Source organism: Drosophila elegans, unplaced genomic scaffold (assembly GCF_018152505.1).
Source record: "Drosophila elegans isolate 14027-0461.03 unplaced genomic scaffold, ASM1815250v1 contig_721, whole genome shotgun sequence".
Classification (NCBI taxonomy): Eukaryota; Metazoa; Arthropoda; class Insecta; order Diptera; family Drosophilidae; genus Drosophila; species Drosophila elegans.
In genome coordinates, this window is record NW_024546078.1 from 261336 (window position 1) to 286491 (window position 25156).

The 25156-nt window shown below is 46.4% G+C and overlaps 1 protein-coding gene across 5 annotated transcripts in view; it reads right to left on the reverse strand.

Annotated features, from left to right (window-relative positions):
• Nucleotides 1-25156, reverse strand: part of LOC108141555 (zwei Ig domain protein zig-8) — a 72256-nt gene that overhangs the window by 27557 nt on the left and 19543 nt on the right. For all 5 annotated transcript variants that reach the window (XM_017264998.2, XM_017264995.2, XM_017264997.2 and 2 more), the window contains exon 2: nt 8751-8789. The gene's annotated coding sequence lies outside the window, so the exon portion shown is untranslated. The remainder of the gene's footprint in view (nt 1-8750; nt 8790-25156) is intronic.

Genomic DNA, 25156 nt, shown 5'->3' on the forward strand with positions numbered 1-25156 from the left:
TTTGCGGTCTAAGCCTGCTTCGGTTCACCCAGGGTCTCCTGCTGGCTGAACGGGTATTTGAAGCACACAAAAGTTTCGGGTCGACCTAATGCATGCTTATTAAAATGAGTGCCATTAGAGAGGACGGGAAATTGGCTAGACCACCCGATCGAGAAATGGTTCGACCGACTTAGCCCGGCTCGGACTTTTTCGACCTGCCTTCTCGCAAATTAAATTTGATGGCCTTCAACGCGGGGTCAAATTATTTAATGAGCCGTGTTATCGGCCCGGACACTTAGTTGCTCGTGCCAATCAATAAATGCGGCCCGTCAAATGGTGTGGCTAATAAATGTCGTCAGCTGGAAGGAAAGCCAGAGTTTAATTAATTTTTAGAGGAGTGCATTCCCACTCAAAATGCGCGACCACTGCACTATGGTCCCAACGACTGATTGTTCATCACAATATCCTACTTTTTATTCTCAAAGTATATTATTCGACTAAAAATAATCGACGACTCTTAGTTGAATTTTTACGACAGCTGCAAAGTTCATTGATCCGATCAGCTTCCTGTTCACAGAAAAGAGTGAAAACTTTAGAACAACTTTAAACTTCCTGGTTTTCCTTGCTTCTGTACAAAATTACACAAGAAAGGTATGTTAAATTTAAAAGTTTCAATTGAATTAAGGATACATGTCACTTTATTTTTGCCAAACCAAAGTGCTAGAGTCTTTAGACGTAAAACTACCTCTCTGTCGTCTTCCTTTTTAAAGTAAGTCTGTTGAAGTAAGATCTAAATAAAGATAACAGCATTTTTAATGTATTCATCCCATTTTTGACTCATCACAAACAGTTGTCTAGTGTCACCTATGTGGGGTAATCTAACTATCGACTTCACCAAACTGCAGGACTCACTGATCACTTCTAGATTTAATGTTAAGATATCGGTTGTTGGGACCACAGTGCACTGGACGAAGGACGGCTTCAGCCAAGTCGAGCGGAGGCGTTCCATTCGCAAATCGAATGGTATAGCCTGATGTTGGCACAGCTGAGATGTAGCTGGAAATAAAATCAATAGACGACAACGTCCCGACAATGGCAGCATATGCTGCAGCGGGGCACAATAAACATGGGCGTGAAAACCACAAAATTTTATGCAAACTCATAAAATGATTTTTACAGCTAAGCAACGAACAAAAAATAAGACCCATTGTGGCGGGGCTGCTGCCAGGCATAGACAACCAAAGCCGTCCATAGATGGCCACATAAAACTCCAAACAAAAAGTGCAGTAAAACATGGGGCCAAACGTGTTTGGTTTTGGGTTTTGTACGGCTCGGGGCGCTAAAGCCGCTCCGGCGTCAATATTTTTCGTGGGGCGACTTCGCCGAGTACGCCAACAACCGCAAAACACCCAACGGATTTTTATACACAATGGTTTGTTTGTGAACGTATTGCGAAATCCGGTCGGAGGGGGACCGGAATTGGCACAAAATATGTAGGCCAAATCAGGGGCGACCAATATAAACTGCAAGCAATGGAAAACTGGGGTCTCGAGCGCCTACCAACATGCCTCGAGTAATGGAAATCGAATCGAAATCTCAGCTTGGCCAGCTTTTGGGCTGACCTCAGAGGATTTGGCGCATTAGTTGGACAGTCATGACTATTGAACTAAAAGCCAGCCCTCGGATTTGGCAGGCCAGCGGCCAACTGTTCCCCAAGCGACACAAAATTGAGAATTTTATGACAGGCATTTCCTGAGCACTTCTCTGCGTGTCCAGGGCAAGGGTCTTGCCAAAGAAGTCCGATGTCGTCGCTTGCCCTTGCACGCAGCTGATCTGCATCAGCCGGAATGCAGGCAAATTGGCTGTGTGCAGGGGCGGGGGGCGTGTGCCATCCCACTCGCAGTGCCGGCCGTGCTGCCAAATGGCCCAGGACTCTCCAGGTCGCTCGGCAAACAAAGGACGTCAAAGTCGAATGGGGGTGCACGTCAAACACAGCTGGCACACAGGGTTTGGTCTGATTTTGCGATAGCCACACCCACTTGCCGTCAGATGCTGCCTCTCGCTGGAGATGTCATTAAATTTTCGGCTCAAGTGTTTATGCACAACTTCAAAGCTAAGCGAAAACAATGCGAAAGAAGTGCAAAATATTTACATATTATTGATTGGCTGCCAAGGAGCTCGGCTCTGTGTGTGAGCGAAATGTTCGAGCCATAGCCAGAAGGGCGGAAATATTGCGTATACGACGCGTGCAACGCAATTCCCCTGGTGGCCATAAGTTCGGAATGGAAAAGGCAGCCATCCAGCGGTTAGGGGAGCGGTGCGGGGAGGAGCACACATGTGGGCACGAGGCAGGGGGAAATTAAGCAAATCCCAGCTAAGCAATTCCTACGAACATGCAAGCATTTATGAGCATAGGGGAGTTGTGGGGTTCATTAAACTTGTGCTTGGCATGTTCTAGTTCCTTGTCCTTGCCTCGCATCGTTCCACAGCTCGTGCCAGCACACAAGGATTCCGATTACCCTCACCTGCATCCTTTCGAACCCCAACACATGTCGGAATCGGTGCTCGATTCCCGCCCGCAATGGCGGGCACTCTCGTGCTCTGGAAATTTAAAATTATTGGCAATAATCGCACGCTCCGCGCAAGCGGAGTTGTGTACATGTAATTGGCAGGCTGATAAACCGCCTTCAGCTGCAGGCAGCTGTGAACCCCTGCTCGCGTTCATCCACAAAGTGATTACAAATGCAACATGGCCAAGTTGAGTTGGGCTTAGTCGCGAGGGGGAATTGCGGGAGGGCAGCCAAAAACAGGGCAGAATTATTATGTTTCTGCTCGTCACTGCCGCAACATTATTCTCTTCAGTTAATTGCGACTGGGATCTGAGTCTGAGTGGAGACGAGCACAGCACTAAAGGGAGGCGGAGCGCTGAACTGGGGACAGCACAAAGAAAGAGTTTCATTTAAAAAATAATGAGTTTTCCGGCTTGCACGCCAGCGAAGAGCGAACAGCGAACAGGGAACTGGCGCGAGGGTAACGAGCCTTGGACTGGGATAAAGTCAAGTCACACTACGTCCTCAGAGCAAAAAATTAACTTTGCCCTTAATTATAGGGCTGACAAGCGGCGGGCGACAGTGGAAGCCGGCCAAACTCCCGAATCAAGTCAAGTCAGGCTAATGGGAGATGGATTCCAGAGGCGAGGAGGCACTCCCCCTCCCGGCGGCAGTCCTTGAGGGCTGGAGTCAGCTCCGGGGCCCGAATCTAGATAAAGCTCGGGTCAACGACAACCACAGCTTCGAGCACGGTCCCTATTTCTCTGGGCATTGAATATTTTAATTAATTACCAGACGCCATTGCGAGTCTTAAGCAAAATGAAAACAAACCGGGCGCAGAAGCGTATAATTATTCAAATGCAAATGCAAATGAAAGTGAGAGTGAGAGTGAGATTGAGAGTACTTCTCCATTTAATTCCCTTGAACTTGTCGTAAATAATAGCAGATAACGCAGGATGTGGCAGTGGAAATCGTGAAATATTTCTGACTCTAAAAAGTGACGTCCAGCTATCAAAACGAAGCACACCCGAGCCATGCCATGCCGAAATCATCACTACTCGATTTGGTTTGTCTTTCAGCAGGATTTGGGCAGACTTTTGAGGGTGAAGTCTTGTTTAGAGGCACGTTGAAATGGAAATGCCTTTTCGGTATTATCTCCGCCAGTTTTTATGATCTTTTAAGTGTAATTGCCCTACATTATGCAGATGTGTGCCGAATATGTATGCTTTGGATATTTGCTTCCCATAAATACTGGCGGGGTAATAAATGAATTGCCATTTTATTTGCAGTGGCCTTGCCATTTGCTCGGCAGTGTGAGATTGTTTCCCTGCCAACGCGCATTTGGCATTTGGCATGTGCATGTGAATGAGACTGAGTATGTGTATGTGTTTGTTTATGTGTATGTGTTTGAGTAAGCATTTGTAAAATTTATCTTTTGTGCATCGTAAATCGTGCTGCCTTTTCAGCATTTTCGTAAAATTTATTTCCTTATTAAAACTTTTCCCTTTTATTTGATTTAATTCGGATTCGGCCCAGACCTTCGGCGTGTGCTAGGTAAACGCAAACTTAAACGTAAGCCACACAAAATGTGATCTATGAAACGACTGTTTGGCTGTTTTTGTGGCATTCAAGGCGGCAGGGGCGCGTCGTGCTCCAGGGCGAAGTCTACCCTTTGCCCAAAGTCAAATAGTTTTCGAAAAGAATTCAACTTTATCGTGCGTTTCCTGGGAAATTAACATGCTGCCACCCCTCGTATCGCTGTGGATCCTAACTAGCTCGCCCATCCCCACCGCTCTGTGGCTGTAAAAAATACCATCTGTTTGCCTGCGCTGGCCTTTGTGTGTGCGTTCGGCTCAACACTAAACTTTTATTTTAGATTAAGTCAATTTGCCCAACAGGGCGCCCACACTCGGGCCCACCCCGCGTTCCCACACATGTCGGTGTGCGGATGTGGGACTGGGAAAGTATTTTTCATTTGCTTGGCTGCCCTTTTTATTAACAACAAGTTCGCTTTAGAGCCCTACCATTCGGCTGAGCATCAAACTATGCACGTAAGCGAGGCTCCGATCAAAGCTACCTCGTTAGCTTCCTGGGTGTAGATTGTCTGTTTTCGTTTGGTTTCGTTTCGTTTCGTTTTGAGTTTTGCCCATTATTGCGTATACGCAGCGTGGTCTCCACGGTGTAATCGACAAAGTTAAATTTCGCACTTTGGCCGAAAACTTCTCGGCCCAGGCCCAGGCCTGATTTTCGATTCACTCGCTCGGCCGCATATTATCGTTCCAATGCGCCAGAGACTCGTTCCGGGCAGCGGGTTTAAAGCACGCCATAAATTATGTCGGAGGCTGTCCGTACAGTGCGCACTCACACACACTCACTCCGGAAGAGGGCAGCCCTTTTCGCTGCCTGATTGCTTGATTTATCCACTGTCTTTAGGCTAAAGACTTTATTGGAAAAGTTTGATTGGAGTTCCCACTACTCGAGCTGTCGCTCCAGAGCCGTGGCAACGACTGCCTTTGCGGTGCTTCTGATTGCTTTATTTCGCGGCAGGAGCTAGTGGGAGTGGGAGTGGGAGGGGGAGTGGGCGGTCGCAGTGTGTCGTGATTGACGTCCGCTCGCTGGGCCCATAAATCATACATGCACACGCCAATAAGGCACATTTTGAAGTGTTTAAACATTAATGGGTTTCCGCACAGCCGTAGTCAATCAATACATAATAAACGTTCTGGAAAAAGTTGTCATTAAATATGTATTGGCGTGCACAGCATGAATCCCCCGAGATGAACGGATTCTGGCTGTTGGCGGAATCGGTCTTGCAGACGGTAAAAAACAGTCAAAACGACATCGAAATTTTGTCATCATAAATTGTAAAATTAAATATGTAGCAACGCTAGTATGAAGCCTCGAAAAACGCGGTAAAATCATTACCACCGACCAAGCGCAGACCCCTGACAGGTTCAAAACCCAATGAAGTATTTCATTCACTTGAACTGCCTCAAATATAATGGCCGTTCGCAACGAAAAAGTCGCTTTATGCCAGACCAAAACTTAAGTAAAAGTCAAGTCCGGCCTTCGCGCATTTAACACAGTAACAGTAAAAATTGGTTTATTAAAACCAGTGATTTCAAGCGGCGAAATCGAAATCGCAATAAATTAAGTACAGCATAAAGGGTCGCGTCCTGGTCGAATGCTTCTTGCACTCTGGGACCTACATTGTTAAATTTATTATCTTGCTCATAAATCAAGTTTAATTGTGGCCACCCAGCTCCCAGTGGCCCGCCCCTTACTAAAAAGTACATAAAAATGTTAATTACCTGCTGGTTGTTTTGAAAATCGCAGCCCGTGGGAAGGTGTCTTATTTACAGCGCCGAATCCAGTTGGCAGCTGGCGGGCGAACTCAATCCCTATTATCAACGCGTCTGGCATACATATGCAATTGAATATTTCATATGGCCCCCTCCGCCCCTCACCCCTCAGCCACGCCTCCCCTCAAGGTCACAGGCACATGGGCCTGGCGTTTCGGCTTTCCCTGCGGTTATTCTACGGAGCGAGGGACTCGCAAAATCGCTAAGGGCTTGTTAAGGCTCCGACTTTGTCTTGGCCCTGTTTGTTTATGACCTTTTGTTGCTAATGATTTCCGGCTCACCCACGTGTGTTTGCGGTCTCACAAAAGTGCGGAGCAGATTTCAGTCTCTGCCGTGAGGTTTCTATACGAGATTTGCAAATTCTCTTTTGTAATATTTAATACTCCAAGTTCCCGGCTGCCTGTAATCACAGAGTATTTACGGCCCTACCCAGAAACCAATTTCCTGGTAAATTCAACCATTTCTACAGTTGAAACGGTTTGACGCACATTTGTGGATTGAACTTATTGTTGCATATATATTTTAATACGTACTTATCTTGTTACAAGTAACTTAGTTATAACTGCCAATAATAAACTTAAAAAAAGAACGTTCCAAATATTCGAGTATGTTAAAATAAAGCTAAAAGTTAACAAGCAAATAGGGAAGAAACCCATCTGCTCAAGTTAAAAAAGTTTATAAGATATTTGGAACATCTAACTTAATCAAGTATTATTTTTAAAAACAAGAAAGGAAATGCGTGTATATTAAAAAACATTGAATCTATGATGATTTTTAGCTCAATTATTCGAGCATCTATATGGTATCGTTTATCGATTTGAATAGTATTAAAAGCTAAATTAAGTATTAATAAGTATATTTCTGGGAAATTGCTGGAACTTTATACTTTTAGGTCCCACTTCATTTCCAGGAAGTTTAAGAATGATTAAGGTTGGCTTAGAAGTTACAAAACGGCGAAGCATTAAATGAAAATTCCATTTTGAAAGTTGATGTAAATATGAATTCGTTTCAATTGGCTTTGTAAATCAGAATCAAATAGAATAAATTAAAAATTTAGATTCGTTTTATTGATATTTCGTTCTTTTCTCGGGGCACACTATCGATGTTTTAACAACCTTAGTAAGTAGTGGGTATCGTTTAGTCGATTAGTGGGACATTGCGATTTTCTTGTTAATGCCTAATGTGTTTAGGAAGGCGAGAATGGCTGTCGTTCTGGCATTAACACCAACAGGATCCTTTAAATGGCAGGAAGCCATTGGAATGTGCGCAGTTAGCACTATCTCTGCTAAATGTTTCCCGAAGAGGTTTTAATATGCAATTAATGCGGTCTGCAGTCTCTAATGACACGAAAATGACAGGAGGGCCTTTTTTTGTTTTAATAAATAGTCGGAGGGCACATAAATCATACCCCGCCGGCCTCACGGGAAATGCAAATAAATCATCGCAAAAGTCGGCTCCAAGAAAAAGTCTTGTGGCTCTGGATCCCGGGTCACGCCCAAAAGCCTTCCATAGGGGCTCAACTCAGTTCTCTTGGAGTGGCTCTGTTCCTGATTGAAGCCCCTCGAAGTAGTTGGCGCCTGCTTTGCTCGCCGCTGGCAGAAGCTGACATCTTTGCACATGGGATGCCAGGCATTAATGCCAACCACGCCAGCGCCACAAGATTTATCGCAGATCCCCTCAGCTCCCCCGCTGGGTGGACAAAGTTGTGACGGCCACATCTGCTGCCCAGAACCTATCAATACCAAATTGCAGTCGCTTAAAATATGCTTAAAGTTGCCGAACAACAAGGGAGCCAAGTATTTGACAGCTTGATTATGCGCAAGCCCCCGCCTGCAAACCGATTCCGAGCGAATTAGGGTTCCTGGGCTGTCCAGAACATCGGCTAATGTCCACTCATTAGGCGCCAGATCCTTTTTTATGCCCGCTCTTCGGGTCTCGTGCCTGCCGCTTTTGTTGTTTTTTTTTTAACAAATTTTAAAACAAAAACAGAGCTTTGCGGCACCAGAAGGATCGCGAGCCAGCGCCGAGTGTGCAGCCATGCGTATAATTAATCTGTTGGCATTAATTGCGGCAAGGGCTGCAAAACCGCATTGCCAGCATTGCCAGCAATAACACAACTGAATTGGGGACTCAGCAGGAAAGTCAGGAAAAGTCTGGAAAAGCCCGGAATTATTTTAACGCTCAGCCAGCGAGATAAACTAAAGCGGACACTTCTCTGCGCTTAAATGTCATTCGTAGTCAGTCGGGCGTGGCAGGCAAATATAAATCAGCCGCCTACCAGCGGCGAAGTGGGTCAGGGCAGGGTGCCGGAGGGGCTCTGTCTTCGGTGGAAGTCGATTGGGCCAGCCGAATGCGCTTTAAAGCCCTTTAAACTGTTAGGGGAGCGAACGAGCGGACGCTCCCTATCTGGACGAGTGGCGCCCGCCGGTTCATCCTGCTGGCGTAATTAATTGCTGACCAAGTTGGGCTCACGCCAACACATTCCCACCTGGCCGGGCTCAAGGAGTGCACAATTTATAAAAGTCAACACTTGAACACGTCCCAGTCTTTCGAGCTCGAGCTCGAGCCAGGTCACTTCATTTTATTATCAAGCGTATTTCTGCACGTAATTGTTTTGACGTCACTTTGCAAATTGTCCTTTTGGCCGTTGCCGTTGCCGTTACCGTTCTGGTGCTGTTTTTCCGCTCTGACCTGTGACCTGTGACCTCAGCCGACGTTATCGGGTTGTGTTCAACTAGTTCATTAGCCAAAAGCATCGCAATTAATTTCCCTGTGCACGATATGGATTTGGGTGGAGTACGCGTAGTGCGGCCAACAGTTATTCTCGGCCACAAATCGATGGAGCCATCGATTTACTTACCAGCCAATCAATGCGGCCCGTCTGTCTGTCTGTCACCACCTGCAAAGAAACCAAACAACAAAGTCAGTGAGTGGGTACACGAGTGAGTGGGCGATGAGCTCAGGCCAACTTGAGCGTTGTTCAAGGACTATTCGGTTCAAAGTGCAGCCTCGGCCGCCAAAAGCGAGCTAATAGCTTCATGATTTCATCGCCTGTTGTGTCTGCCAGCTGAGCTGCAACTCAAACCCACGCCACCCGAAGGCCCAGAGACGGATACCCACACATCCATCCATGGCCATGATGCCCTCAGTCACACATTCCAGCTCCGCTGATTGCCGCCTGCTGAGTCAGGCCTGTCAGCCTCGGCGTCAGCAATTTGCGTGCTGTTGACTTTAGGGCCATCGGGATGGGACTGCGATTGCGATTGCGATTGGGACTCCGAGTCCGGAGCTGATCCAGAATGGGAATCGCAGCCTTTTGTCGGGCTTAAGTGCAATCAATGCCTTAGGCCTAAGCCGAACGGACGGACGCGACTTCGACAGCGTCGTCATCGTTGTCATCGTCATCGGGGCACAAAGTCCATGGGAACCGATGCCGCCTCATCGGACCACGGAAATCCTCTAATCTGCGTATCAACAGGCACAACTCGCTTGCTCGCATATCGGAGGCATTCCCGCGAGGCGGTTTCAATTCGTTTTGGAACCGTTCTGGGGAAAATAAAATAAATTCATTATGCTCGCTTCGGCAGACCTACGCAGGACGGGACTGGGGAACCTAAGGCAACAAGGCTTTGGGCAAATAATTAAAAAAGGACACGCTGGTCCAATCCGAAAAAGTAATTATTTGACTCCGGCCCCCTCTGCCCATCTCCGTTGGCGGCTGGGGCAGAAAAGTTTTCCAGCGAATTAAAATTAATGAAAATAAATTTCGTGAATTGTTTGCAACCCCTTTTTGGGCGGGCCTGTGAAGTTGACTCTTGAAAATGATTTGAGTGTAATAAAGCAAAGCAAAGCAAGGCAAAGCAAACCAAAGCAAGAAGGAGCCAAGTGAAAGGACGAAGGGTCCTGGGGCCACCAGCCCGACCCATCATAGCCGTCATTCCTGCGAGCGACCCACGGGACCACGGCACATAAAAGCACTTAAGATATTTAGTTCTTGTTCCCAATCTTGTATTTGAGGTCATACCGGGGGTCGCAGCCCCTCCAACCTTTTCCCTCGTCCAGTTCAGTTCAATTCAGCTCCTTTGTTCGGCCGATCAGAAATCTGGCAAATGCCTTTGACTTTGCGATGGGCTGCGGCTTTGCGATTGGCTGCCTTCTGCTTTCCCGAGCGGGGACATGGGCTCAAAGCTCCCCGTCGTATGCTAATCTCCGAGCCGATTTGGGATGGCATCAAACTAATTAAATATTCGATTAGCGAGGGAGTCGGGACGGGCGAACGCACTGACAAATTAAAATCCATTAATATGCTCTCGCGCGCGCTTTTCCTTATGCAGGCGTAGCTGGCGGTTTGCCTGGCTAACAGGGACACTCTGGGGTTGCGGTACCAGTACTAAGTATATCGCTGGTACCTATGGCCTGTCCCTCGACCGCTCCGCTTTTCTCGCGCTTCGTGTTGCATACACTTTTAATGCGGCCACGGGCAAATGCGCGCTGCCATTTGTTTATTTAATTAAGCTCATTAAGTGACGGCTACTTTGAGCTACAGCTCTTTGCCGGGCTTAGGATGTCCATATGCCGCCAGCTCAGCACCGCCCAGCACCGCCCAGCACCGCCCAGCACCGCCCAGCGCCGTCCAGCCCACCCACACACATGCATAATTAATGGGCGGCTTGGCGGCTTCATCTGATTATGAGCATATTGAGCTTTGTTTTGGCCATATTGTGCTCGAAACTGGAGACCCGGACGCCTTTGGCAATGCTTTGAAAACATTGTGTGTTATCCCTTTTAAGCCGCCTCGACTGACATTTAAAACGCCTAATTAGCCGCGGGCCCGCCCCTCGCCCCTCGCTCCTCGCCCCTTGCCAGCTGATCCTAATGAAATTATTGAAGCATGTCTGTCATGCATCCGAGAACCCATGTACGGCCATTCATCCGCCCGGCATCCTCAATCTGGGCATGGAATGACCGCTTATTATAGCCAGCTGCAGACAAATTTAATTTATTCAAAATGAGGCACACTGTGAGGCAGCTCGTGTGTCCTTGCCGAAACTTTGAGTGGTCAAACGGCTGGGTCCTTAATGTCCCCAATTCCGGCTAGCACCCTCCCCCTGCCCCTCCCCCTCCCTGTGGCCAGAGTGCGCCCGTATCCATGGCCATTTTCATGCATGAGCACACCTTGGAGTAGAGTGTTATTTAAAAAGGAGCAGCATATCCTTGACCACTGGAAGTGGCCCAGCGCACGGGCAATTTCATTTGAATTGTGAACGAGCCGCTTTTTATGCCAGTGATTATTTTATTTTTATTTATGTGGCCCGCAAGAGGACAGCAGATATGCTGGGGGCCATAAATAAGTGCACTTCCTGCTCGGGCAGCGCTCCCTAATCCCCCCAAGGTTATTGAACTTTACGAGCTCCGATTTCCCGCCCAGAATGAACACCGGACTAAGCCAAGGAGCAGACCCTCTGCGATTTATGTGCCTATGTGTGACTGACAAGTTTATGCTTTCATTATTCCCGCCCTCATAAATTTGCACCAATTCGGGTAGATTTAAAAATGAGTGCCACCGAACTGCGATATAAATTCCAGTCCGTACCCCTACTGAGTTATGAGCTCACGGCTCTCTTGGCTGGCTTATTGAAATGTGAAATGTGAGGCAAATGAAGCCCGAGACAGAGACCGAGACCGAGCCCGAGACCGACACCGACCCGGATCGGTCTATTTATAAACCTGATTTCCATCCCGGCTCCATGTGGGTGCGCCAAGCTAGCGTGAGGGTCCCTTTGAAATTTGGCCGTAATGGCATTATGCACACTCGGCTGCATTGCGGCACATGGCTCGATTTCCACTATCCGACTATCTGCTGTTTATTTTTGGGAATTCAAACAATGCCCGATGTTGGCCAGTGTTCCAAGCTTTAAATCAATTAATGTATGTGCTTGCTGGGGCTCCTGGGAAGCTGCTCGAACCGGAGTGCGGCCACGTCTTTGAGTTGCGCTTCAAGCTTTCTGTTTACATAAACAGGCAGACAGCCGGAAAAACCCCGTGCCGAGCAAAGAGAAATGCCAGTTTTTTTCCGGGCGCACTCCAGGCCACTCTGCTTTACTTTGCCGTACTTTACGTACCCGACGTGGCTCTCCGCAAAAAGCCTTTCAGCGTCGGGCCTTTAAAGCGGTGGAATCGAATTTGCCAGCTTGTTGTTTTAGCGCTTCCTTCCATGCACTCCGCCGGCAATTATCGCTGCTCCTACTGAATGCCGAATGCCGAATGCTGGATGCTGGATGCTCGGAGCTGCTCTGCTGCACTGCGCATTGTGCCGGAATGACCAATTTTTGAGATTTTCAATTCAGTTAACGGCGAGAGTGGCGCACGGCGAACGGCGAACTGCCGCGGACGGGCGGTTGACCCGTCCGATTGCTTGTGTTTTCGGACCAGCCGAGCAGCTGCCGGCCGCCTCTACCCAATCTCAGCCATCTCTTGGTGCGGATCCGCCTTTCCTTGGGGCCCGGCCCCATTAGCCCGGATATTTATCTACTTGCAGTTGACAGGTGGCCAGCGGCCAGCGGCTTGGTTTAGTTGGGGCGGACGGCTGGCACATTAAATTGGTTCGCCACTTGACGTGGCAGCTGGACCGACACACGGACATCGGACTGTGGAAATCGGACACTGGACACTGGATGCTCACGGCAATTTTGGTGCTGTGTGGTCTACTAAGTGCTTTGCTGCCAAATTGGCTTAGATTCAATAAGTTAATGGCGGCCCCGACTGACAGCTGAAAGCTGTCGACATTGCACGTCGCACAGAACTTCGTTTTGCATGAGGCAAGTGTTTATTTTCGGCCACTGCCATCAGCCCTGATTACATTAGGCATTAAAAACAGGGGGCCAGTGCTCGGCGGTCAGCCTGGGCAGCTCCTTGGCCGGCACTGTGCACCCAGCTCATGCCGCTGGCCAAACAAAAAAAAAAATCACGAAAACGGTTTCACTTCATTTGCCACAATCGCCGGCAAATAAAATCGACTTCCAGAGCCATTTGTGCCTGTCAGCTCACAACTTGCGATTGACAAACGATGTGCGCCAGTAACCCCCATCCGGTGCAGAGGAAGGCGAATGGGTGTGCCGAGCTGGTGGAAGCGCGCAACAGTCGGCGCCAGGACGGTCGTCCAAAGTAATACACATTATTGTGGAGCAGCCTCACGTGATCCGCAGTTAAGGAACGGGAGTTGGGGGAACGGCAGTCGAACCCTTTTAAGATGTCAGGTTGCATTTTTGTCGAACCGCCTGCGCCTAACGAATGCTGACGCCGACAAGGACACTGATTCGAGGGAGAAGAAGTCAGCGACGTCCTTATGTGGCGGCCGCCGCCGTGCTCCGCTTGTTTTCATACTCAATTAGCCCTGACAGTGATTAATTCTGACCGTAATTTCATTAAATCGCCTTTTGATATGACCTTCCACCACAATCGACAGCGGGAATGGACGTAGGCTCGGGCCGTGACGTAACTTCGTTACGACTGGGAGCCTTTGCCGCTCAATCTGGGTGCATGTAAGTGCGCACGTGAGTGGCTTCGGAGAGCCGAAAGCGAAAAACTGTAGTTGGGTCCTTCAAGCCAAGGGTTATCATTAATTCGTGCCGAGCTCGACCTTAAATCCTTACAAATGATGCGGCTTACTTGTTTTCGCTTGGGCATCGCCTTGCAACGTTTCATGCTCGTGAGCATACAAACGAACAAAACGCAGGCTGTGATATGTTGTTCAATTAATTCTTGTCCCACATATGCATCATTTAAAACACTTTGTTCACGAGCGTGCAAGGCTAAATGGGCAATAATAATTGGCGGAACTATGGGGGGGCTTAACATTTGTGATACCCCACTGTTTATTTTAAACAAGAAAGGAATCAAACTTCAAAGTCCTTTCAGCTATGGCTAAAGTTTAAAAAACAGTTAAAACATCTTAATTCCGAATTATATGCGTATAAGATTAAAACATTGAAGCTATGCTAATTTTCGGCTTAACTGTTCGATCGTTCCCATTGCAGCTATTGTTCTCCAATTTGAATAAAATTAAAAGCATATTTCAGAATTACCCAAAAGAATTTAAAAAAAATTAATAGCTAGAGAAGTTTCAATTTTTGTTTCTATTATTTTTTTAATATTCCGAATGTTTCCATTGGATCTATATCATATAGTCGTCCGATTTTGATCAAATTTTAACAGTAGACGGACGGACGGACGAACAGGCGGACATTGCTAGTTCGACACTCCTAAAAATTGTGCCCTGCATCGAGAGGATATATTTAAAAACAATAAGATATATCGGCTTTGTTAAAATTGATTGAATAAACATTTAAATAAAGTAGGTAGACCCAAAAAAATTTTTATAATATTACCCTATTTAGTGGTAAAAAATCTCTTATAAGAAGAACATCAAATTGACTCCTATTGTAGTGACCAACTGATATTTTTGATATTTCCAATATGCATTTTGCCTGACAAAAACCGAGCCATCCGCGCGAGAGTTGGGAAGAGAATCACTATATATTCATTTTGTTTGAGTTAAAAACTGCTGTCAAATGTCGAAATTAAGTTACCCAAGAATTACACATTTGCAACCTGATGTTGGATTCGCAAGTTGTTCACTTGTTCCCTCACTGAATCCCAATAACACTCTAACAGCTGACTTTAAAAGCGCACAAATAATCAAGGGTATTCCGAAGAAAATGTAACTAAATTTTTGTATACTATCTAGTTACACAGAAATAAATAAAACACAAGAATAAAAGCAAACAGCTACATGAAATCGTTTTCCGATTTTAATAAAATTAAAAGCGTTATTCTAAGCTGTCAAATTATTTAAAAATCAAAATAAAATTTAAAAAAAAAAATTACAAAACAGAAAATTTACATTTTTATACCCTTGCAGAGGTATTACAATTTCAGTCAGAAGCAACGCAGTGAAGGAGACATCTCCGACCCTATAAAGTACATATATTCTTGATCAGCATCAGCATGCAGTTAACTTTAAAACTTAGAGACTAGTTTGCGTAGGAACGGACGGACAGACGGACATGGCTAGATCGACTCTCCTAGTGATGCTGATCAAGAATATATATACTTTATAGGGTCGGAGATGTCTCCTTCACTGCGTTGAAAACTTCTAACTGAAATTATATTACCCTCTGCAAGGGTATAAAAATCATTTATGCCAAAAATGTTGACTTTTGGACCATAGTACAATGTATCATATATAGTATCAAATTTCAATTTTATAAACACGTTTCGCCCATTTGACACTGGTGTTAGTATTCATGAACCACTCTTATTAAATGGACACTCATAGGTTGTCATTCGAATGTAGTAATCAGCAAAAGATCTCTGTGAACAAGCACATTGCAAATTTTGCCGCATTCGTGTCCTGCAAATATGTCTATCTGGGAATACCCTGCGCAAATGCGTAGGGCGTAGTGCGTGGGGCGTGGGGCGTTGGGGGCAGAGCCAAAGTGTTTTTTGCTCACCTGCCTTGGTCATGGCAATGGGGATGGTCTCTTAGTTTTATTTGACGGCATGGCCCATGTGTGTTATAATAACGTCGACCTGCTGCATATTTGCTCTTGTTAGCTGTCAAAATAATTGACATAAAGTGGCATGTGTCTTCGGCGTTGTTATTTACGAGCCGTACACGCATAAGCGGCGCATAACAAAGGACCCGGCCACGCCTACTACTATAAATAGGCGGAAAGGTGCTGACGTGCCACGAGTCGACAACCTGGTTTCGTTTCCTCATGCCGCTCGGCGTACACAGAATTTATTTACCCTGGAGTGGTAGATGGCCGGGCACTCGAAGTGCGTTGCTCGATTCTCGAGCCATGCATAATAATGCTGAGCAGGACTAATTTATCAGCATTTGCCCAGTTTCGATAAAAAAAAATATACTTTAATCTCGTGCCTCAGTGGCGGCGGAAGAGGGCCCAAGTCTTCCGCTCCTGCCCAGCCACCCCCGCAAACGGCCTTGGAATACATTATTCACGGCAGGGTAAAATATTTATTAATGAAATTGCTCGACGCTGTTAAATATTTAGCTCCTGCGCATAAACAACTCTCGAAATATGTCCAAGTATTTTTGACTGACATGACTGCTGCCTTCTCGCAATGCCCTTATCCTTTGCTGGAAGTTCGCACAGTTCACTGTCATCGGCAATTTCGGGTTCATCAAAAATTAAGCAGGAGCTGCGAACCAGCCAAAGATGTGAAAAATTCTCGGCGCAAAGTTGCTTAATGGGCATAAATGTGGCAACAGACGCGGACGATGACTGAAGAATGAACTTAAATGCGCACACAGAGCTCCACTACACGCGTATAGTATACACACAGGCACAAGAACAGGAGCAGGAGCAGGAGGATGTGGACGTTGATGTGGATGTGGATGTGGAGTCAGGACTCGTCCTTTAGGGCTCCCATTTCGCGGCTGCTTTGGGGCTTGCGAGCATTATTAATAAGTATGTACGGCGCTGCGTTACGTGACATTTACGGAAATTTGATTGAAAAATATCGAACATACTTTTCGCCACTTTCTCGGGGCGGCAAAACATTTCCATTTGATGCGAGGCAAAATATGAGTTGATATGCCAATTTCTGCCCCGGAACCGGAGGGAAGCTGAGGCGCAGAAGGGGCGGCTCCTTCTGCCAGAAAGGGCACGTAGAGCCTGTATCAGGCTCCGCCCGTGTTGTGTCATATTTCACGGACCCGTTTCGCCCCCACTCCACAGCTCCCAGCTACCGATATGCGATATGCGAGTGGGTGTGCGAATGGGTGTGCGAATGGGTGTGCGTGTGTGAAATTACGTGTCTCCTGGAAGGGTAAACTGAGCCAAACTCTGCCCCGCCCTTGGAGTGAATGGCCATCCGCCGGAGTGGCTTTGCAGCGCTGCAGCCGCGCTGACAGCTCGCAGATTTCAGCAGTAGTTGACATTGATTCATCAAAAATTAATCGAATTCCCGGGCTGCGGGCCCGCGTCAAACTGTCAGCTGTCACGCAGGCCAACTAGCCCAGCAGGCTCGACTTGGGCGAATCCGGATTCGCACACGTTTCGCACGTTGCGTAATCCGCTTAAACAGCAACTCGTAATGGCATCGATAGGCGGCGGAGCTACCAAAAGCCGACTGCGGTTGATGGAGATGAAGGGCTGGCCGTGCCCACTATTGTTGCCGCATTATCAGGGGGCGGAACTCAAGGACGTCGCATAATTGCGATTCTGGGGCGGGAAATACCCCGTAGCCCGCAACCCTTTGATTCAATGAGCTGCCCCTGCAACTGCATTCCAGTTCCATGTGCCATTAATTGCGCAGAACCAGGCTTGCCTCTATTACAACGTGTGTGCATCTGTGTGAGGCTTTGTTTCTGTTCTGTCTTTGCCTTTGTCGGCCAGTGACAGCTGGCAGTGTGACAGCAGCTTTTATTTTATGCCAAGTTTAAGTGCGGCTTTGTAATTTTGCTTTCATCAGGCTCTAGTCCGGCTTGCCCTGGCCTCCGGCGTGGAATTTGGCCAGTTGCCAGTTGCCAGTTACCAGTTACCAGTAACCAGTTGCCCCTTGCCAATTGGCAGATGGCTCCTACAAGCTGAGGCCTTGCAGCTGGGCTTTCCGCCCCTGCAGCCATTCATCATCTCGGATACCATGCGAGCGCTGTAGTTTGTTGCACAGCGCTGCTGCTTCAGACTCGGATGGCATGCCAATCAATCGCCCGTTTACGAAGTGTAAATTAAATGTATCTTCCCTTAATCCCATCTCCGAGCGTCCGTTTGCAATTATTGAACCGGGGATTTCTTTCTCAAAAATTGTCTGACAGATCCGTGCTTAATGCCTCATTTACTGAGCGCTGAGTGCTGAGTGCTGAGCTGCTCGCGACCGAGCCCCATGACGAATGAGTGTCGATGCCCGCACTCTGGCCACCATAAATCAGCCCAGGTGCGTTCTTGGCCCGCAAATGAGCTCCCTGGGTCAGATTTGCGGCATGCAAAACTTTGGCCAGCCGGGTAACCCAAGTCCCGATCAAGGCCCGACTGCCAAATAGCCTGTCCTTTGTGCGTGTCAATAAATGGAGCGTGATTGATTACGGGGTAGAGTTTTTGGGCAAGTTTTCATGTTTATGACGGCGCCGAAGAAGCTCGGGGAAGAGACTTGGGCAGCAGGACAACGGCCTTGGGTGGGCTGGGGTCTGGGGTCTGGACAGGTGTACCTGGCAGGCTGTGGGTATGGGTGGCTGTTTACTGTTCGAATTTCGTGGGTCTTTGTTCAGCTGGCTCTGTTTGAGCCGGGCCACCCTACGGCCGCCGCCTGTGTTTTTCGGCTTGGAAAATATTTTGTCAGCCATTTTTATGCAAATGAAATACATTTTGCATAAAAAGTCAAACATCAACAGAGATTTATGACTTGTTGAAACTTTAGCATAATTTCATAAATATTTAAACATTTTCATGTGCTGCTGCAGAAAGCAACCAAAATTATGCACAAGTACGAGGACGCCGGCCAAAGGAAAAGGATGATTATGTGCAAATATTTGCGCTTATTATGCACAGCTTTCGGTCCTGTCCAAAATTTCAATGCTATCGAGTGGCCGGACGTGCAGCCGAGAAAAATTATACCAACGAAAAGTACACTTTTCGAGTCTTCCACTTCTGCTCTTGTACTCGCAAATCAATACTCCAATCAGTAGTCGTTGGTCGACAGGGAAATTAACTGCTGGCTATCAGTCCATATGTCTATAATACACTCAGAAGTCAGTTCAATGTCCATATGCTAATCTTTGAGAACGGTTTGATGAATATTAGCGACAAGTATATCAAAAAATTGGCTTAGCGCAAAATGTATTTTATTGAAACTCAGGAAAATGGTACACAGAGAGAGAACCAAGAACATTCGTTCCCAAAAACCGTGTAATCACTAATATTCTTATTTTAAGAACATATTAGTTATGAATTAGTAATTAAAGAGGTTTGGTTTGAGAACATGTTGGTATTGAATTGGTATTTTTATACCCTTTATACCCTATAATTTCAGTCAGAAGTTTGCAACGCAGTGAAGGAGACGTTTCCGACCCTATAAAGTATATATATTCTTGATCAGCATCACTAGTAGAGCCGATCTAGCCATGTCCGTCTGTCCGTCTGTCCGTCCGTCTGTCCGTCTGTCCGTCCGTTTATATGCAAACTAGTCTCTCAGTTTTAAAGCTATCTGCATGAAACTTTCCCAAAAGTTGTCTTTCTATTGCAGGTAGTATATAAGTCGGAACGACCGGATCGGACGACTATAGCATATAGCTCCCATAGGAACAATCGGAAAAATAAATGAAAAATAATTATAACTTTTCTGTTTTTTACTTTTTTGTTTAGCCCTTCGACATAAAGCAATGGTTAAATATTTTCGATTTACGGTTTAAATTTCATCAAAGTCGGACGACTATATCATATAGCTCCCATAGGAACAATCGGAGAAATAAATGAAAAAAAAATATAACTTTTCTGTTTTTTAATTTTTTGTTTAGTTCTTCGACATTTAGTAATGGTTAAATATTTCCAATTTACGGTTTAAGTTTCATCAAAGTCGGACGACTATATCATATAGCTCCCATAGGAACAATAAAAAAATATAAAATAACTATCAAATAATTGAGCTGCAAATCATCATAGCTTCAATGTTTTTAAACTTATACGCAAGTAAATTATAATTTTAATGTTTTCAAAAATGTTTAATTCTTGCAATAGCTGCAAGGGTATATGAACTTCGGCTTGCCGAAGTTTGCTTTCTTTCTTGTTTGTAATCATATACAAAAACAATATACTTTTTTTTTGTCCCTTGCCTTTTTGTCTCTTTGATACCATATGAAATTAGAATTACACGGAAATATGATAAACTAAGTAAAAGAAATAGAAAAAAAAACTTTTTTTTCACACCAAGTCGGTTGCGCCATACTGGTATCACATTTCGCTATGTACTAAACCCGTATAAGAATTCAAAAACTATGTTTGCAACAAAAGCTTTTATAAGCTATACTTTTGAGGTTCAACTTGATAAAAATTTAAATAAAAGCAGAACGTGAGCCAAATAAACAAAATAAGTAAAAGATAATAAATTAATCACCTTGCCCTGGGATTTGAACCCGGGATCGTATTTGCTTACCCAATGTTTGATGTTCCAAGACACTTACCCCCTAGGCCAACCATTTTAAGAACGGAATTTTCTTGTTTTAAAGTTGGCGTTCTTATTTTGAGAACATTTTTGAACTAACCACATTTCAAGAAACAATTCAACTTGATTACAGGACATTAAGAACATTTTGTACTCAAAAGTTAGGTTCTATTTTTGTACACATTTTCAACTCAGTGTATGACTGGTACATAGCAAAAGTAGATAACCCAAGGCTTAAAGAAAGCTCAATAGACCCATATTTCTGAAAATTTAAATTGCTCTGAGAAAATAATTTATTATTGTCATTAACTTACAGTTTTAGAAATAACCTTTGTTTACTAGATTAGGAAAGTCAACTAGTCTTTCTGTAACATATTTGGTTAGCTAATTGCCGCTGCTGCAAAATTGGGAGCAAAACACTGCTAAGTATACGCCTGTTTATCCTCTACTAGCAAATTAATAATGCATTCCGCGCCATGCACGGAATAACAAGTTAAGGCCAATTGCCGAGCATACTTGCACGGGTTGCGGAATGGCTTTGAATACACGCTGGAAATTGCCGAGCTCGCTGGCTTTGCCAGTGTTTTGTCAGACTGCCCGTGACAGTCGCGGGCACTTCAATTAATGTGCACCCGGCTAATTACAGGACGGGCCAACACGCGGAATTAGCAGCGGCATGCAATAATTCAATTGCACGGCGATAGGGAACGTGGTGGCGGACTTTGGGCTGACATATTTGCATTCGTACCCGCCAAGGACACGCCATTCTAGGCCCACAATAACATGAGGGTGCTGGGGGGACATCCGGGGGTGTACATGGGAAGTGGGGGGTGGGGACTCACAGTTACCCACAAGTTACGATAAGAACCATGAAAGTTGCCACGAAGCGCCCATGTTGGCCCGCTTATCGGCCGTGTTTTATCGTTGCCAACATTTCACGTTAATTTACTTCGCTACTTTGATCTCACAGGGCCACCGCACAGACCGAGTGGAGGGAGAAGAACTTTTCATATAAATTTCACATTTTGAGCGACAACATGTCAGGCCAGCGTCGAGGGATTTATCTGTCCAATAAATGGAGCCACTTGCGTTTCAAAATATTTTCGACCTCTAAGCAAATTTTGCGGGCCCAGCACTCTACCGACCCTCCTCCCATCCTGCTCTTATGTGCGAATAGCAGCCGAGTGTTTACAAGTCTTAGCGAGGTAACAAAGTAGTGATAATAGCAATTTCTGACATCAAGCTTTGCAACGAAAAATAAATATTCAATTGACAAACAAATATTGAATATTCCAACATTTTCTCATTCGGGTCGCTGAACCGTTTTTTTAAACAATGAAGTTGTGTCGATGCTCCCATACATTTTTGGTTTGACCTTATGACAGCTTAATAAGTAGTTATGTTTTTTAACATTAAAGTTAATCCGCATGTCTCAACAACTACCTTAAATCAAGCTGACTAAAATTAAAAATCCTTCTTCAATGACTAAGGGAGTATCTAGTATAGTTGTAAGGAATGACGCTTCTTCGAAGTCTGAATGCCACCAGGGTTACAAAAACGGTGACATTCTACCACATCGACTGCACCAGATATTTTGTAAGGGTATTCACAAGTTTGGTAAAAAGATGCCATTTGATTGGCACATCATACATTAGATTGGATCATCAAAGCCGGCTCGTCACTATGCATACAGCCGACCGCAGTGATAAAAAACGCTGAAACTGGCTGAAGGACGGGGCAACATGACAAGTGATTACACGGCTCCTGCCATGGACGTGTGTTCCTTTGCTGATGCCGATGCCAAGATCCCGGGTAACAGGAAAACAACTGCGTTGCCACGGAAAGTTTCGCCAAAAACCAAGGAAGCCAAATCGCCTTCCATTACTGTCAGCACTACAGGCGGTCAGGAAAGCCCGGCACCACCAGTTCCATCTGGGTTTCGTTTAGTTTTGCTTAATTCGGATCGGGGACATTTCCCACAGCCATGTTCAGTACTTAACAGTGAGCTGACGTCTGACAGACTTCAGTGAGATAAGCGAAAAGAAAATAACACATTTGACGCCGGCCACAAGCTCAACTAGGAACTGGATGCTCCCCGGTTGTATCGATTGGGGAATGGATGTTGTTGCAAGAAACACAGGAAACTTATGTACGCGACTTAGACTTAGATATAGTCAATCGATTTTGGAGCGAAAATTATGCTTCTTGAGAAATTGGAAGAGTTTGGAATTGTCGCCAAGACAAACTTTTGTGCACTACTCAGCTTAGACTTTCGTGCTTAACAGACTAGAAACGAAACGGCTACACTTATTTAACACCTTTCCCGATTCGGATGCTTCATTTAAGTGCTAACGCCGTGTGCACCTACCGATTTCGGATTTACCCTTTTAGTGCCTTTTCTTTGCCCCTGATGTTGTTGCTGCCAGGAAAGAATTCTCTGCCTGCATCGCGAAATCGTTTGCACAGCTTAACGACATCGTTGAGGGTGAGGGTGTGGGTGGCTGTGGGTGCTTCTGGGTGGTTGTGGGTGGTTGTCAGGGTGGTTGTCAGGGTGGTGTTGGGCTCCGCTTATGCTGCAAGCACAAATAAGCACCCACCCCCTGCGATCCGCTGGCGCCCTTTGGCATTGCGCTTTGTTGAGATTTTATAGCTCGCATTTGTTTCACGCTCACTCGACGTCGACGGCATTGACACACATACACACACATCCTCGAACACTGCGCCAACATTTGCGCTGCACACACACAGCCACACACACACACTCCCTTTCCGGTGGCCATACTTATGCATGTTCGTGTGCAGTTCGTACGTACATACAAATGCATGCAATTTACGAGGCGCTGTAAATGAAATTTTGTTTGTTCGTTTGTCGACATTTTGAACTTTCGCTTTGCACCATTGTTGCAGCGACTGCAGTTGCGCCACGACTGTTGTTGCCCTGCGTTTAGTTCTCCATCTTGTGCATAATAGTTGTTATGGCCAAAAAACCGTGCTAATGCAATGTTATGGCCTTAATCATTTCCAACGGGAAAGAAAGTTGCCAGTGAACATCGAAGCATCTGAGCACTCCACGTCGGCACGTAGCTGTTTTGCTGTCGTCTTGAGGCTATAGTCCTCATAGCACTTATTTGCAACAACTTTTTATACCCTGGGAGAGAAATCTTTTTTTTCGGGCCAAACAGTCTCACTCTGCGAAACCTTTATTTCACCTTTTCCTTTTATCGGTGTTCATTATGGCTCCCTACCTACATACCCATGTACATGCCTATGCTAATGTGGGCCAGCTCCTGTGTCTGCGGCAATCGGCAGGTGGCACAACATTTGTAATGCCGCACTCGAGCGCAGCAGTCAAAAATGACAATGCTCGCAAGTCTTCGACAACGGTAGCGCAAGCGAAGTTATGAATAAAATTATTTATCGAGTGTATCTTCCTGCTCTCAGCGGAGAAGCGGGCCGTTTCCGTAGGTGGTGCTGAAATCCGCGGCGCCTTAATTTATTGCTGCACGTCGTGCGGCACGGGCCTTCGTCACTCACGTTTAAACGCCGCATCGGCTGCTGCTCAGCATGGCACATAATTGAAGCCGCCCATGTTGAGGAATGAAGACAAGGTCGGCCGTCGCACTTGCAGTCTAATTTACGGGCTCTTTGGAGCAGCTTAGCCCGCTGGCTGCGCGCAGGCAGATTCAATTAGAGCCTCCAAAGTCACAGCTGCTAGTTGCTCGGCCCTGTCACTGCCAACCGCAAGACACATGCGAGTGGTTGATAAATTAAGTGGGTCTGCAACAAGCGATGTCAGTCACCGGAAAGGTGGGCGGCGGTGGAAGGCCATTAGCAAGCGGACAGAGCCCACAGCCGCCATGACAACCAGTGCTGCCCGCAGAAGTGGAAATGGAAATGGAGTCAGCAGCACCTGCTTTAAGTTATTTACCCGGGTTTTGCCTGGGTCTCCTCCCCCCCCAGCCCCCACTGAGCACCAATATAAAATAGAGGCCGTCCACTTTGACGGCTGCCAAGCGGAACTGCCACCGACACGCCGGAATAGTTCAAATAATAATGGGAAACAGTCAGGAAAGCTCTCCGCAAAACGAAACTTTTAATTCCACCGTCAAGCGCACGATTTATTATTTATTAATGTCCTGTCAAATATGCAAATGGGTTTCAGCCTGTGTGGCGACAAAAATTAAGCATCGTAAAAAAGCTCGCAAAGCGGAAAGGAACGGAACGCAACGCAACGCAACGGATCACCGTTCCTGGAAGGCAGGAAACGTGCGTGCGTTGCCGAAATGTCAGCAGTGTTGACATGCCCGTGAAGTACTGGCAGGAAAGGGGCGGACCCGGAGTCCCAGAGCACGCACATAGCTACGTCGCTTCTCCCCAGCCCACCAATTGATCAAAGGAATGTGCGGCAGAGCCAGAGCAGTTCCCTTGGTCTGCCAAGACGCTGCAAAGTGGGCCAATCACCTAAAAATTCCACCCACCTTCAGGAAGCGCCTTTAAGGCCGCACGCGTATGCAGGGAAATACCTGCGGCTGGCCGTGCCCGAGCTCGAACCCGTTGAGCCCCACACACGGCATGAGGCGGAACCAATGGCACAGATATAATTTCCACCCAAGCAAAAACGCCAAGCCAGAAAATTTCAAATCACAAAATGTCGCGAGAGTCCCATGTATAGAAGGTCGATGGATCGGGAGTGGGGAAGTGTGCGCTTCGGGGTTTTCTTATTTGAGCCTGCGGCTGTTTTTATTGAAAATTGTGGACTTTGCATGGGGCGCGAGGAGAGGTGGATCAGGACTGGAATTTAATTTCGGGCTGGCAATATTTCTACCGAGTTTCAGGTGCCCGCTTGCGTTCCCCCGCTCCTCTTGCCGGGGAACCTTTCCAATATTTCAGCTGTCAAACTCGGCCAGTCAAACAGCCCAGGCCCGAAAATCAGGCGCTCCGGTTCTCCAGCTGGACATGCCAGAATCCAGAGCGACAGTCACGGATGTGACGTGTACATATTGGAGGCGCCATTAAGAATTAAAATCCGATTTTGAGTGAGGGCCGCTCCTAAGACACACACTCAACCAACAAGCCGGATATGAC